The sequence below is a fragment of the Canis aureus genome, chromosome 8 (assembly GCF_053574225.1).
Source record: "Canis aureus isolate CA01 chromosome 8, VMU_Caureus_v.1.0, whole genome shotgun sequence".
NCBI classification, from domain to species: domain Eukaryota; kingdom Metazoa; phylum Chordata; class Mammalia; order Carnivora; family Canidae; genus Canis; species Canis aureus.
In genome coordinates, this window is record NC_135618.1 from 71,601,948 (window position 1) to 71,617,361 (window position 15,414).

The following is a 15,414-nucleotide window of genomic DNA, read 5'->3' on the forward strand; positions in this document are numbered from 1 at the left end:
ATGCTCAGGTAGTGGGCATTTGATCTGATGTCCCAGTTCTCCCCCCCCCACTTTTTTTTAAAGATTTATTTATTTATTTATGATAGACAGAGAGAGAAAGAGAGGCAGAGATACAGGAGGAGGGAGAAGCAGGCTCCATGCCGGGAGCCTGACGCAGGACTCGATCCTGGGACTCCAGGATCGTGCCCTGGGCCAAAGGCAGGCACCAAACCGCTGAGCTACCCAGGGATCCCCCTTTTTTCCCCTTTTTTTAAAAAAAAATTATTTATTCATGAAAGACACACACACACACACACACACACACACACACAGGCAGAGACATAGGCAGAGGGAGAAGCAGGCTCCATGCCGGGAGCCTGATGCGGGACTAGATCCCAGGACCCTGGGATCATGCCCTGAGCCAACGGCAAACACTCAACCACTGAGCCACCCAGGTGCCCCTGATGTCACAGTTCTGATAACGGAGGCTCAGCTTTGCTCCTGGGGCCCCTGTTGTCTGTCTGCTGCTGGAAGTCCCCAACCCTGCCCGGTTCCCAAGTCCCAGATTCCTGTGGCTACATCCCACTGACCTGCTGGACCCCATCTTCCTGTCGACTCTGGCTCGTCGTCCGCTTTGAGTCTGCCTGGGCCCCAGGCCTGACACGCTGGATGGGCTCCTTGCAGGTGACATTGTCTGAGAGCCTGTTCCACCTCCGAGGGAGTCCAGCTGGTCAGTCCTCCGCTGTCCCAGGCTGTAGCTCTCAACTGTCCCTGAGGCTTGGACGCCAGACAGGAACCATTCTACTCCAGCTTCTGCTCAGGTCTCTTGAAAGTCATCCACTCCATGTTCATTCAATTACCTATTCTTTCCATCAACATTTGTGGAGTTGACCTTGGTCACACCCTAAGTCAGTGGTCCTTAAACTTGAGCATGCATGGGAAAGCCCCTGCAAGGGCTGATTTAGTAGGTCTGGGGTGAAGCCTGCTAATTCGCATTTCTACCCAGTTTCCGGGTGATGTCGATGCTATTAGTCTGGGGACCACACTTTGATGGGTTAGGTCTAAGCTATTATCAGCTACTAATGTGCACATATGGACCAGCTTCTCAGGCCATTGAAACCAGAAGCTTCCTCCCACGGGGAGGTCTGGACAAAGTAAGGCTATGGAAGGCCACGGACCTCAGTGGGGAGAGGTGACATGTGCCAAGAGATAGACAAAGGCCCGGAGCTGGTTGGGAGCACGGAGGACAAATTTGTCCTCTTCCTAGGCTGGGCCAGGCCCCCGGAGGTCAGGGTCTGGGACAGGAGGGAGGCAGGCGGGTGTGGGGAGGGCTGGGGCCACGCGGAGCAGAGGCTGGGATTCGGCGGCGAGCCCAGTGCACCTGACCCTTGGGGCTGGGAACAATTGCTGTGCCGGTGCTGCCTGGCCTGCTGCCCCAGCACATCTCTGTTTTCCTTCCCGGCTCCGATGTCCCGGAGCTCTCCTTGCTCGCTCCCTCTCCGGCAAGCCCATCCTGTCCGCTGGCCCCCAGACAGCACATTCCTTCGTGCTGATTTCTTCTCTGCGGCTGCAGGCGCACGTTCTCACAGTGAGGCGGAAGGGAGGCCGCGGCCTGGGGTGATGCAGAAGGGGGCTCAGGCAGGCCTCCTCTGGGTCTGGCGCTGCGTTGAGGCCAAAGGGCATCGGGGGGAGGAAGGAGCACCCCTCAGGCTGGGGGTTCCCCAGTACCTAGCCATCCCCGAGAACTTAGACTGCTTCCCCCCTCCACCCCCCGGACTCTGCATCTCCTGCTGTTAGGCAGGGCCCAGAGATTGCAGGTTCCCACACTGCTAGGCTCTGAACCCCTGAGCCTGAGCCTCATGCATGGCCGCGCCTGTTGTATCCTCTGCAGAGCATGGCTCTGGGCACGCTCTGCTCCTCGTGAAGGAGGGCTCGATGCCATAGTGGAATGGTCCCTCCTGGAGCAGGACCTCCCCGTGGCAAGTGGCTCAGGCCACCATTCCTGAAAGACCTGTATGGACGTATGGGTCCAGTGTTCTGTCCAGGACAGGCCTGTCTGACCCTACTTTGATCCCACCAGGGTCACCTTGCACTGAGGCAGGCAGGCTGTGCTACACTCCCTTCCCCCTTGACTTGTTAAACCTGCGGCCGGGATATGGTGCTGGCCAGTGTGACCCAATATTGTAGTGGCCTGTACTGTCTCCCCCTTCCTCATACCTGGGGGGGCCCAGCATTCAGAGGAGTGTGCTGCCCTCCCTGACAGCAGAGGAGTTGGGGCTTATATCCTGGTGTCCTTGGAGCCTTCCCTGGGAAGGGGCTTGCCTTGGGGTCAGGTTGAAGGTTCAATCTGGGGTTGGGATTAGAAGTAGGGCTTAATCTGGGATTGGGATTAGGGTCAGAGTGGGCTCCACAGTCAGCCCGTATTTGCGGCTGGAGTTCAGTCTAGTGGTGAAGTTAGGTTTCAATTTGGATTCAGGCTCATTCTGGGGTTGTGGTTGGTTTTAGCCTAGGGTGGGTGTTGGGGTCATACTGGGTTGGGGGTCAAATTTCAGACTAAGTGCCCAGTGTGTATGAGGATGAGACCCTTGTGTTGCTGATTAAGGTGGGTTTGTGTCAAAGGTGATCCCTGTCCCTGACCCCTACCCGCACAACTAGCTGGTCCTTGACCCCTTGAAGGCTCTTAAGCAGCCCAGAGGCCGAATGAGGGCTGGGCTGGGTGAGTGGTGAGGGCACTTCAGCAAATGTGTCTTGATGCCTGTGCTGGACCTGGGGACATGGGATGTACCAGTTAGCCCCTTGGCTCTCTCCGGGCCTCAGTTTTCCTGTCTGAGAAAGACAGGAATTGGGGAGTTGGGGAGTTGGGTTGTTCTGCAGAAGCTTTGAGCTAGCAGCTTGGGCAGGTGTGTCAAGAGGATTGGCGGGGTGGGTGCATGGGCAGTCCAAGTCCTCTGCAGGAGCTCTGGCTGGATAGGCAGGGGGAGGAGGCAGGCAGGACAGACCTTCCTGGGAACCCACTGGATAGTAGCCAAGGAGGCATCTACTGTCTCTTAGTCCCTGATGGTGCCACCTCTGTCACCAAACAGCTCCTTCCCTGGTGCAGAGCCTTCCAGACCACAAGTGTGGCTTTAATGTTAGGGCTCAGGCATGGAGCCGGGCAAGGGGTCCAGATTCTGGCCCTGGACTCCAGATGTCCCCGGCCCCTGGCCAGTACCTGGCACCTGCCCCGCTCTTCAGCAGGGCCCCCAAACGACCACAACAAGGGTTTTGCATGCAGGAGTGCAGGTCAGAAGAACCAGGGGCCACGCTTGGCCATGCTTGGCCTCTGTCCTTCTCTCCCTCTCTCAGCTTAGCCCCCTAATTTGGCCTCCTCCTGTCAAAGCCGCAGACACAAAAGAGAAGCCCCAATTGACGTCAGGCGAAGCGCCCACAGGGCCTCTGTCTCTCCCAGAAATTTGGCTCTGGTGCCCAGTGTTGGATATCTGTGGTTTTTAAAAGGTGAAAACGGCCCACAACCCTGCTTCTGTGTCTCCACCAAAACCTGGCAAGGCGGGGGGTTTGGACGGAAGGTGGGCTCTGGGGTCCCAGTCCTAGTCTGGAGATGGACTGGACTGCTGAGCCCCCAACTCACTGAAGTCTCCCCACAACCCCCCCCACACTTTCTTGCAAGCCCCAGAATCCTGTGCTTTCCCACTGTCCCTTGTGCCGCTCCCCACCTGCCACCCCCATCTCTTCTGCCCCTTCTCCTTCCTCCCATCTCTGTCCCGGTCTTCCAGGTCCTTCTCATGCCACTGTTCACTGCCCAGTCCCCCTAGGGCTTCATGGCTTGTGGGTCTCTGGGTGCTCCCTCCCCGATGAGGCTCAATCTTCCTAGTCTCCAGGCAACCCCCCCACCCCCGCCCAGCCCCAAGCGTGGCACACAGTAGGTGCCCAGTGAGCCTTTGCTGGGTCAGGAGGGATGAATTCCTCCTTGAATCTCCATCTTCTCTCATGCTCTGCCCCACTTTGATGTGGACATGTGAACCACTGGTTTCTGGGAACCACTCTGCATCGCAAGCAGTGGCCACTGGGAGGAGCCTGCAGAGCCAGATGTCGGTTGTGTCTTCGGTCAGCATGACCTGGTCCAGCAGAGGACTGTGATGGCCAGGTTCCCTGAGGGTCAGCATACCGTCATCAGGCCCACCCTGCCTCTCCAGGCCGCCCCAGGGGGACCAGAGCCACTCTCTCGTCCTCCTTCTCCGTCTCTGCATGCTATCTCATGGCCACTGCTGGGCCGTACAGACGACTCCCTCCCTAAGCCAGTGTCCCCCACGCCATGGCGAATGTGACCATGACGCTGCCTTACTCAGTGTCCTCCATTTCCTGTCATTTATGGAATGGGATCCAAGCCGCGGACACCAGCTACCCACGCTCATCCTTTCCATATCTCCTGTCCATCAGCTCCTGCCGGCGCCGGTCATATCTCTGAGGCTTTATAGGGCTCCTCCCCGGGGCCTAAGCTAAACTGGGAGCAACCTGCCTTGCTCTCCTGGGCACCCTGCTACAACTTGAGGTCTCCTAAGTGCTTGGTGGTCAGTATCTGAGCAGCCCTGGACTAGCCCTCAGAGACCTGCACCATGAGTGTCTGACCCGGAAAGTCACTGTGGGATGTGGCGGGAGCCTGCCTCATTTGCCCCCATTGCACCAATGAGACCACTGAGGCCTGTACAGCAGAAGGGACAGCTCACCCCAAAGGCTTCTGATTCTTCTTTGCGATTTTCCTTTCATTGACCTATTGCTATCTCTACCAAGGATCACCTTGGTGGGCTTCACAGAGGACTGGACTGTTGGGGAGAACACCTCTTCCAGGAAGCCATCAGGATTTCTCCCTACTCCCCAGCTCTCTGAGCCATGGATGCTGAGGGCTGTCTGGCTGTCTTGACATCAGCTGCCTGGCATGGTAACCTGTGAACACCATCATCAGAATCTTACCTCTACCTCTGGTGCCCTCTGACCTTGGGCAAGCCCTTGTCTTTTTTTTAGCTCCAGTTTATCTATTTATAGAATGAATGCATGAAACTTGTTGAATTCTGGGGCCCTGTGGTGGGATGGGGGTTTGTTCAGGGAGGCTGAGGCCAGGGTTTTGGTGGCCTCCTGCTGCCTGCACTGGGTGTGGTTGAAAGGACTCATATGTGGGAGGCAGAAGTCCTGGGTGAGAATCTCCACCGGCTTCTTAGTAACTGTGTGGCCTCAAGCAAATTCCACTCCGGCCCCCAGTTTCCTACAAAACGGGGAAAACTGCCAGGCCTGGCTTCCTTCAGAGGTTATTAAATGAGACTGTGGCTTTGAAGGTGTTTGCTCAGTGGGATGGCACAGCACAGGTGGATGTGCGGCTCGGTGGCCCACAGTGCTCCACACAGGGCCCGGCTGTGGCGCCCCGCCGAGGGAACGTGGCAGGTGTCTGGACGCTGCGTCCCCAGGCGACTTGTACGGGCAGCATTCCCAGCAGCTCATGCTACGTTCCCAGCCGGTCCCACTGGCGGGCCGGCCTCCCCGTGGGTGGGAGGGGTGGGGTGGGGGGGCCCACCTGGCACTGGCCCAGCCTGGCTGGCCTCCCACCCATGTTTTGTTCGCAGTTTGGAATGTCCTGGGACGCGGAGCTCGGCTCCCCGGGGAGACACTGGTGCCATCCCCTTGATCTCATCGCTGGACAGGTTTCTTCTTCATTCCAGCTTGGGACTCGGCAGGCTCCCAGCCCCGGCTGCTGCCAGTCCCCATCCGTCTGTGTCTGTCCCAGCCCTGGCAGCCAGGAGCCATGCAGCTGGGAGCTGGGGGCTTCCCGGGGGGCGGGGGCTCTCCCAGTCCATCCTGCAGTGGGGCCCTGGGCATGCCTCCGAACCCACTCTGCCTTTCCAGCTGTCTCTCTTCACCAACTCCTTTCTTTGGCTGGTGACCCCCTGATACTGAGGTCCTGAAGTCTGTTTGGAATGATGTTCTCAGGACCTAAGGGGCTGGGGAGGGGGCAGAACGTGCCAACTGCCCTGATTTCTGTTCCCCTTAGTGGGACAGACTGTGCCCTGCTAAGTGTGGGGGAGTAGGGGTCAGAGACGTGGAGACGTGTGTGTGTGTGTGTGTGTGTGTGTCCACACAGGAGGCTTTCTTTAGCTCCCAGTAGTAAGTACCCCTAAGCTTGATTCATGGCAAGGAGAGGTTGCAGGGAAAGGCTGGGGGAGTCGGGGTCTAGTTAAAGAGGGAGCCCATTCTTGCCTGGTCAGCGTGCACCTCTGGGGTGGTGGGACACTGTATCCTGAGTTGATCCCACACACCCAGGTTAGGTCCACCTGGCTGGAAAGTAGGGAGCTATAGCTAGTCCTGTTTTCAGAGATGTGCACAGATATGTGTGTGTGTGTGCGTGTGCGCATTCATATATGCCGATGAGTTACTCCTGAGCCCGAGAAGTCTCATCCTTACATAGCCAGGGTACACCCCTGGCCTCCCTAGCTTACACCTGGCTGCATTCTGGGGCCAGGAGCACCCTGGTAGTGCAAAGAGAAATCCTCTCTGGGGGGAAACAGAGGCCCGAACAGACCCCTGTGGTCTGTCCTCAGCTTGGGTTAACCCCTGCCCTGATGGAGGTCAGCACCTGCCCCAGGCTTGAGTAAACTCTCCTCTTTCCACATCACTGATGAGGAGACAAAAGAAGTCAGTCCCTCTAGCAGGCCCCCCAGCCCCCCAGGCAGCCTGGATGCAGTTATTAATATTCCCCGTGTTTATGACCCCTTGGCCCTGCTGACAGGCTCCTCTCTCTAGCCGTTGGAATTAATTTTGTGAATCAGAAAGAGGTGGCGGGGGGATGCAGCCTGTTGGAATCCAGGACAATGATATCCCCACCCGCCCCCCTGTGGCGGGTCCCACTTGCTAATTCTATAAAACAGTCACGGTGTCCAGCCCAGTCCAGGGCCGCCTGCCTGGCCCGGGCTGCCTCATACCTCTGCTATGCTCTCCCCCCGGGAGGGGGCTGGCCCTGGCCCCGATGATTCAGGCCCCCTGACACCTTGCACTGATGTCACTGGGAACTGAGGCCTCAGGCCCCAGGACTTTCTGGCTTGTCGCCTGAGCCCGCGCCTTGCACGGGGCTTGGCCCCGGCTCGTGCCTCTCGTGACCTTCCCATGGACGAGGAGGCCAGGCCAGACAGCCTCTCCCTCACACTGTCCCCTTTCTGAGAGCTGCCTGAACTGGCGCCGGGACGTCCCCGGCCTCCTCGGGTTTCGAGGACTCGTTCTAAAATTAATATGGGGGAATTCGGGGAATTTGTGAGCAAGTTCCCAGAGAACTGTGGCTGCCCCAGGGGCAAGTGTCCCTGCTTCTTCCCACCCTTCTCTGATTTTTATTTCCCTAATTTCCTAGATGGGCAGATCGCCTTTGGGCGAACGCGCTCCAGGAAGGGCAGGACAGGATACCCTGCACCCTGTATGTTAGGGAAGAGTCTTCTCCTTCCACCCCACCATGGAGAAGTTTTTTGAGAGGAGACTTTTATGCAACATATTCTCTTAAGTCATTTGAAATGTGTTTGCAAATATCTTGTGAATTGTCTTTTCACTTTCTTGATAGCATCCTTTGATGCGCAAAAGTCTTTCATTTTTATGATACCCGATGGATGTTTTTTCTTTTTTCCCTTGTGCTTTTGGTGTCACATCTCAGAAACCATCGTCAAATCCAAGGTTACAAAGATTTACCTCTTTGTTTTATTCTAAGAGTTCTACAGTGTTACCTTGATGTTTAGGTCTTTGATCTATTTTGAGTTAATTTTTGTATGTGGTGTGAGGTAGGGGGTTCTAACTTCACTCTATTGCATGTGGATACACAGTTGCCCCAGCACCATTTGTTGAAAAAAAACTATTCTTTCCCTAATAAACGTTCTTGGCACCCTTGTCAAAAGTCAATGGACCAGGGGCATGTGCGCGGCTCAGCAGATGAGCGTCTGCCTTTGGCTCAGGTCGTGATCTCAAATTCCTGGGATCGAGTCCCGCGTCGGGCTCCCTGCATGGAGCCTGCTTCTCCCTCTGCCTGTGTCTCTACCTCTCTCTGTGTGTCTCTCATGAATAAATAAAAATAAAAAAATAAATCAATGGACCACATATGTAATGGTTTATTTCTCAATTTTATTCCACTGAGTTATATCTCTATATATATCTGTCTTATGCCAGTGTTACACTGCCTTGATCACTATAGCTTTGTAGTAAGTGTTAAAATCAGGCAGTGTGAGCCTTCTGATTTTGTTCTTCTCTGTCAAGATTATTTTGACTATTTGGGGCCCCCAACTATCATATGAACTATCATATGAATTTAAGATGAGTTTTCCATTTTGTAAGAAATACCATTGCGATTTTGATAGAGATTACACTGAATCTGTTTTTTGGTAGTATATTAAACAATATTCATGAATTAGACAATCCACGAACATGGCCATATTTCCACTTATTTAGATCTTCATTTTTTTTTCCCCATGATGTTGTGTAGTTTTTGGTGTAACAAGATTTGGTGTAACAAAATAAATTTGTTAAATTTATTCTGAAATATTTTGTTCTTTTTGATGCTATTGCAAATGGAATTGCTTTCTTGATTTTGTTTTTGGGTCGAGTCATTTAAAATGGGATTTTGGGGCACCTGAGTGGCTCAGTCAGTTAAGTGTCTGCCTTTGGCTCAGGTCACGATCCCGGGATCCTGGGTTTGAGCCCCATGTCAGGTTCCCTGCTCAGCGGGGAGTCTGCTTCTCCCTCTCCCTCTGCCTACTGCTTCGCCTGCTTGTGCGTGCTCTGTCAAATAAATAAAATATTTAAAAAAAAATAGGATTTAACATAAAGTATCAGTGTAGCATCTTTTATGACCCAACTTGTCAAGACCCTACTTCTGTAAAAAGCGAGATCCACTGTGACCTTGAAAGCTAGGTTAGTTGCTTTCGAGGGTCTCAACTATGACCCTTTCTCTGACCTTGGCCTCTGTTGGAGGCCTGGCCTCAAGGCAGACATTGCATCCTCATCCTAGGTCTCTTTGCCTCCAGTCTCTCTCTCTGCCCAGGCCTCCTCCCTACTGCTGAAATGATATTTTTAAATCTGATTGTGTCATTTCCCTGCTTACAGCCTCCAGTGCCTCCCCATCTTAGCCATGAGAACACTGTGAGCTCTTTGGCCTTCTGCTTAAGACCCTTCATCCTCATTAAAGACTTCCATTGCCAGTTGTGTGCTGACAGCCCTCATGGACATCATCACTGAGATGTCCCAGATGCTGCAAAGCCATTGGATTTTGGAGAAGCTCGGTGATGGCGCCAGATCAGCTCTTTCCACCTACAGTGCCTCCTTCCTCCCTGCTATCCAGATGCCTCCTTCTTCCCCTTTCAACCCCCTACATTCTGTTACCAAATCCTATAAATTTTATCTCCTAAGCCCTTCTCATGTCTGTCCCCTCTTCTAAACAGGCTTTATCTAGTCACCAGAGTAATATTCTACACTATAGATGCACCCTGATTAAAATCTTTTAATGACCCGCCCCATGGCCTCCAGGGACTGGTCCTGGATATCTGCTCTGAATTCCCTAAGAGGCCCCCTGCACACACACCCCATCTCTGTGCCCATGACAGCTCTTCATCTGGGCCTGCTTGGCAAACTCCTGCTTCTTTTACCAGTCTTGCCTCCAGAGCTACCTCCTTCCCACAGCATCCCCCCCTCCCAGGTAGAATGGTCCCCTCCTTCCAACTGTCAACCATGGAACCCAGGAGGCTCTATCTGCCTCACTTCCTTGGCCAGGACCATGCTTGTTTTTTTTCCGTGCCACAGAGCCTGACACAGGTTTGGATACAGTGGCCATTGGTGAATGTTTGCTGAACACTGAGAGGGTGGTTGGGATGGTTGGGGAGGAATGTAGCCACGAAATGCTCTGGCACAGCTGGTTTGGTACCCCACAGTCATGTCATGCTTGAGTGTTGTGGTGATCTGGGGAGTGGCTGGCGGGTCTGTGGGGAGGGCCTGAGGATGGATGGCTAATGTGGCTCTAGCTAGGCCTGGGCCCTGAGAGAGGCTTTGCATATGTGTCTCCAACCCTCCGCAGCCCTCCCCTTCAGGGCCCACCTGTCAGTTACCCCTTGCCCCTGCAGCTGGGTTCGGCTCACCGCTACTTCCTCTCCTTGTCCTCACCCCTACATCTACTCTGACTTGACTGCTGCCCACTATTCCAGTGAGACCAGGGACCTCCTTATTCATCAAAGTGCAACATCCCTCCTTCTCCTCCTGGCTTCTCTCACCGCCCCCCTCCTCAGTGTCTCCCCAGGACCATACCCAGCTCTCCACAGCCCCAGCTCACAGCCTCTGCATCCTGCATGCTTCCTCATGGCTCTGCTGGGATATTCTCACTCTGATTCTCCATAGCCGTGTGCAGTAGTCTTCCCCACTTGACTGGACACTTCTCAAGGGCAGGGACTGAGAGGGCTTTCCTCACATTCCACGCTGGCCCAGGAAGAGCTCAATAAATGGTTGAAAGTGGAATTCTTTGTGAAATGGCTTACTCCCTGCTTTCCTCTCACTCAGAGATGAGTTATCATTTGCGGGACATAAGCATAGCCTCCTAAGGAGGGAATACAGATTGGACTTTTGGGGATGTTTGTATTATCACTAGGGAAGGTCCTAGGACCTTCTGGGGGTGGGGAGTGGATACGAGGGGACCCCCTGTTATTGGATCCATAATGCTTGCTGTCCAGATGAGGACACCCAGTGTCCCATGCCTCTCTCCTGTTCTGGGGTTCCCTCTCTTGCCTGGAGTCCCCATCTCTAGCCTCCTCAGCCCCCAGCACATGAGCCTGGTGCACAGCCTGGCTCAGTGCCTCCAAACACGAGGAGCAGCCCTGTGTCCCTGGAGGCAGTGTGGCTGGGAGGAAGCCACCCGCCTAGGTCTGAGCTCCGAGCTCACCGCATGGGTTCCTGTCTCCGCCCCACTGGACCTCCCGCCAGTGCCTAATCACTTCCATCTGCCCCACTGACTCACAGGGCTCCAGCTGTCAAGGTTTAAAAAATTTCCAATTTCCTCCCCACCCAGCCTTTCCAGGCTATTTCCCCAGCTTAGGCCCCCTAGTGTCACCCCCTTATACCCAGCCAGCTGCTCCTTCTCATCTTGGCCACACGGAATAGGGGAGTGGGTGGAGGAAAGGGGCTTCTGTAAGGGGCAAGAGCCCTCTTCCCCTAGGGGAGGCTTTGACAGCAGCAGAGAACAGAAGAGCGGGAAAACCAGGGTCAAAGGAGCCACTGGGACAGCATGTCCATTTTACAGATGGGGAAACTAAGGCCCCAGAGCCGGTAGCAGAGCAGGGTATAGGCCTGGGGACCCTGGTCTAGGGCTCTCCTCTGCTGCTTCCTCCGTCTGCTCTCTCTTCCTTCCATCTGTTGCTCTTCCTTTGGACCATGGGAAAGACAGCTTCGGCCTAGCCTGCCCTTCCCCAGGACCAGGGCCACTTGGTGGCCAGGAGGAGTCTCTTCATGCTCCCCATGCCCTGGTCTCTCCTCAGCTCGGTTGCTCCTCGCCTGTCCCTCAGGAGATCTCCTGAAGAAGCGTTTGTACCTAAACAGTATTTCCAGGGCCACTTGCATTCCTGGGGATCGGGTAGTCAGAAGCAAGCAGAAAGAATGGGTCTAGCTATGATGCCCTGTGACCCACAGCCACCCTGGGTTTCTGTCGCTTGGGGCCTGGGAGCCTGTCTCACCCTGGATCTTGGACAGAGTCTGAGGATGATTGCATGAACCACCCTGTCCCTCATCCCTCTTACAGCACATCCTTCATGGATGAACTGTGTGTGTTTGGGGGTGGGGGGTGGGCAGAGATCAGAAGTTTCCTCAGCCTTTAGAGGCAGATGGGCCAGGCCACAAGGGAGTGAGTAGCTCCTAGAGGCCCCCCTCTTTCTTCTCTTGCTTCTCAGGGAGAATGCCAATGCCAGGGACCCTCTCCCGGGCAGTCCCTCCCCTCCTTATTCACCTCTGTCTATTCCTTGTGACTTCTGAGATGCAGTCCTACCCCCTTGTCATCACTCGCCAGGCCAAGGGGGGCGGTGCCCATCCATTTCTGCAGCCCCGCCTTGTCCTTCTTCCTGCCACACACCTGCCTCTGGTTGGCCCCTCCACTTCCCAATGCCGGGCATCTTTATCTGGCCTCTTTCTCCTTCAAACTCAGCTTGAGGGTCATGCTTCCTCCTCCAGGCAGACAGACTTCCATGGGCTGCCGGAGCGAGCTGACGACTGTCCCGCAGGCTAGCTCACTCCTGGAGCTAATGCACAGTTGCTTGGGTCTCCATGTGTGCAGCGTCCCTGGCTCTCAGCCCATGTCCCTCTCTTCCAGAACAACTCCAGGGACAGGTCCCGGTGACTCTGCACCACAGCACCAGAGTCTAAATAAATAGGGCCTGGGGCCCGAATCCTAGCTGGCCTGGGTTGACCAGGCTTTTGTGGAGATGTCCTCAGGGAGGCCCAGGCCTTGGGCCACTCTGGTCTGGACTTCACTCACACCTTGGATGGAGAGGAACATGGTGGGCTGATCAAGCCAGGCAGGCAGGAGGCCAGGGGTGCATCCCAGGTTGGGTGTCCCCATGGGAGCTGTGTGACAGAGCCGGACAGGAGGAAGGATAATGGGGAGGAGGGGTGAGTGGGCCTGGGGTCCTTGTGGACGCATCCCCTTGAACCCCTCCTGGGAGCCCTGCTGCACTCACTGAGCCCCCTCCCCCCTGCCTGTCTCCCCCACTTTTATTAAGCTCCATCCTAAGTGCACCCCACCCCTGCTTGCTGGCTCCACGAGGCATGCTCAGCACAGCTCAGCTGGGCTGCTCCAGGTCTTGATGCTGTGGCCTCTTCCCAGGATTTGGCCTGGAGCCAGGCATTTTCTGGGGAGACCTCCGGCTGGCTCCCCCTCTATGGCATGCTGGGAATGCGGCCCTTGCACAGGCCGGCCCCCTCCGCCTTGGGAGAGGAGCTCAGTCTGGTGGACTTTTAAGGACTGAACAGTAAGCTCCATCCCTGGTCTGGCCAAGCTGTCCTCCGGATCTGGCACAGTCTCTGAGGGGCTTGGCTGGGTGCCCCGGTGGGGAGAGGTCTTGGTACTTACATCGGGAATGAAGTGGAGCTGGAAGCAAGCTGGGTCTAGCTGGGCTTCTGTCCCTTCTTTGTCCGCACTCGGGTGGTGCTGAGGGCTGAGCAGGGGCTCCGGGCCGCTGGTTCCGACTGTTCCCCCTGAGGTGAGCACCCCCGAGGTGCTTCTCAGAGGGGCCTAGAGATGATGAATGTAGCGGTGCCTTTGGGTACAGCCATCGTGTCATGGTGCCAGGCCCTTACCTGATTCGGCCCGTGTTGTTCTCCAATTACTCTGTGTTTTATTACTGCTCCTGTTCTAGAGATGAGAAAAGTCAGGCTCAGAGAGATTAGGGGTCTTGTTCGAGGTCTTGCTGATTGATGGTACAGCCAGGATTTAGACCAGTCTTGGGCTCCCAGTCTTGGGGGCTAGAAGATGAGGCAGAGGTAAGAGGAACATCTCCCCCTCCCATGATCTCTCCCATTTCACTGCAGTTTGGGGCGATTCCACAGACCCTTGGGCTGACAGGTGGCCCTTTGTGCACCTGTGCACACGGCTCCTGAGCTAACAGACTTGTGTCACCTACGTCCAGAGGCTCTGGCCGGTGCGACTGTGACACTTGGGGCCCTTGTGCCCAAACCTTGGCCCTCCCATCCCTGAGTTGCCCTGTCTTTCTCCAAGGGCTGGAGATGGCCTCCCTAGCCCCCATCCCTTCCTGGGTTTGTCATGCATCCCTGGCTCCCAGGTATGGCTTTCAGACTTCCAGACCCTCCACTGCCCAGTTCTGCCCCATGGCACTGTGGGTTCTGGCTTCCTCATCCATCCTGAGGCTCCAGAAGGGCATGGCCACTTCTGGGTCAGCCTGGGTCCCTCGTGTTGCCCTTTCCAGAGAAGCCTTGGCCAGTGCTCCACCAGAGCCTGGGGAGAGAACATACCTGTGAGGAAGCCCTGGGGACTGTTTACACCTATCCCTGGCAGAGATTCTTCTGTGGACCAGGTGAGCCCATGAGTGGGTGAGGGATCTGCCAGGATTCTTTGTTTCCTTTCCCTGGGCCTGCAGCCACATGGTCCCGGATCCCAGCTCTGGTCTGAGATGATGGTCTGAGGGGAGCAGGGCCCTGTTCTAGGACACTGGTCTCAAAGTGCATGTGGACAAGTGTGTGTGTATGTGTGTGTGTGTGTGTGTGCGTGCAATGCCCTGTGTGTGACTCTGACCTAACTTGAGAGGCTTGCTTTTAGGCAGACATCATCTTATTCTGAAATGATGGTCTGAGCGTGGAGGCATGGCCCTTCAGGGAGGCAGGTAGGGGACCTGGAGTGGGTATAGGGAGAGAGAGAGAGAGAGAGAGGAAGCAGCTGAGGTTCTCTGCTTCTTGACTCTATAGAAACAGGCTTCACGCTCTCAGCCAAGTCTGGGATCTGACTGGTGGAGATGGAGTGGGCTAGGCTACCATAGGGAAGGAAGAAGGGACATGGGGGCAGGAAGGGGCTTGTGGAGGAAAATAGGGCCAGGGTGCTGAGCAGCCTCAGATGAGGAGCCTTGCTTGCCCCAGACTCCTGGCCCTTCTTCCCTCCCTGGACACGGAGCAGGTGGCAGCCTTCCTCAAATGTCCCCCCCACTCACTGTCTGGGTCCCAGACGTGGCCTCAGTTTATGGGGCGATGTTCCCTCCCTGGCCAGCTTGGCGGCCACTTCAGACATGCTCGTGCCTGGATGCCCCCTGCCTCGCTGAGGACGGAGAGCACAGTCTGCCTCCCCCTGCCCTAGCCGCCCCCGCCCTGCTAATCCCGAGCGACCGGCAAGGCCAAGAATGTCTTGCATACTCTGGCGGGCGGGCTAGCCACGAAGCCTGCTGGAGGCGCATGAATCACGGCCCCCGCCTGCCAAGTACTCACTTGGGACGTGTTTGAGGCTGGCCGTGCCCAGAGTTGATGGGGAGAAGGGAGGGATGGGGACCTGGCAGCTGGGATGGGCAGACAGAGCAATTTTGAGGGGAGAGATGTCTGCTGGACTCATCCCTGGTGGCAACACAAGAAATTATGTTATAGAATTTTAGAAGCCTGGAATCAGAGTATTGACTTCTCGGAATTCCACAGTCTGAAATGCAAGATTCACGGAATGTCACATGGCACCCCTCGGACAGCTGCTGCCAGGGTCCCGTGGTGCAGGTGGGGAAGGGGGGAGGGTCTGAGAGGAGAGTTCCGCTCCAGGGCACGCAGGGCGTCAGGGTTAGAGCTGGGTGCCCAGCTGTCCTGTCCTCTTCAGTCCCTCACACTCGGGCCCTGTGCCACACAGTCAGCAGTGTCTGAGACGGTGCCCCCCAACATATCCACATACTCCTGGATGGTGGAGAGGGGTGG

At 55.7% G+C, this 15,414-nt stretch overlaps 1 long non-coding RNA gene across 4 annotated transcripts; it reads right to left on the minus strand.

Moving 5' to 3' along the window:
* Window positions 1-8,108: 8,108 nt before the first annotated feature.
* Window positions 8,109-15,078, minus strand: LOC144319721 (uncharacterized). Of its 4 annotated transcripts, none has more exons than XR_013385450.1 (5): window positions 14,950-15,071; window positions 13,990-14,366; window positions 13,091-13,372; window positions 11,972-12,585; window positions 8,109-8,772 (listed from the first exon to the last, which is right to left on the minus strand). It is a non-coding gene; the product is annotated as an uncharacterized LOC144319721 (long non-coding RNA). The 4 variants fall into 4 exon arrangements; XR_013385448.1 differs by having other exon boundaries at window positions 8,109-11,591; XR_013385449.1 differs by having other exon boundaries at window positions 8,109-12,585; window positions 13,990-14,155; window positions 14,950-15,078.
* Between the last annotated feature and the right edge of the window lie 336 nt (window positions 15,079-15,414).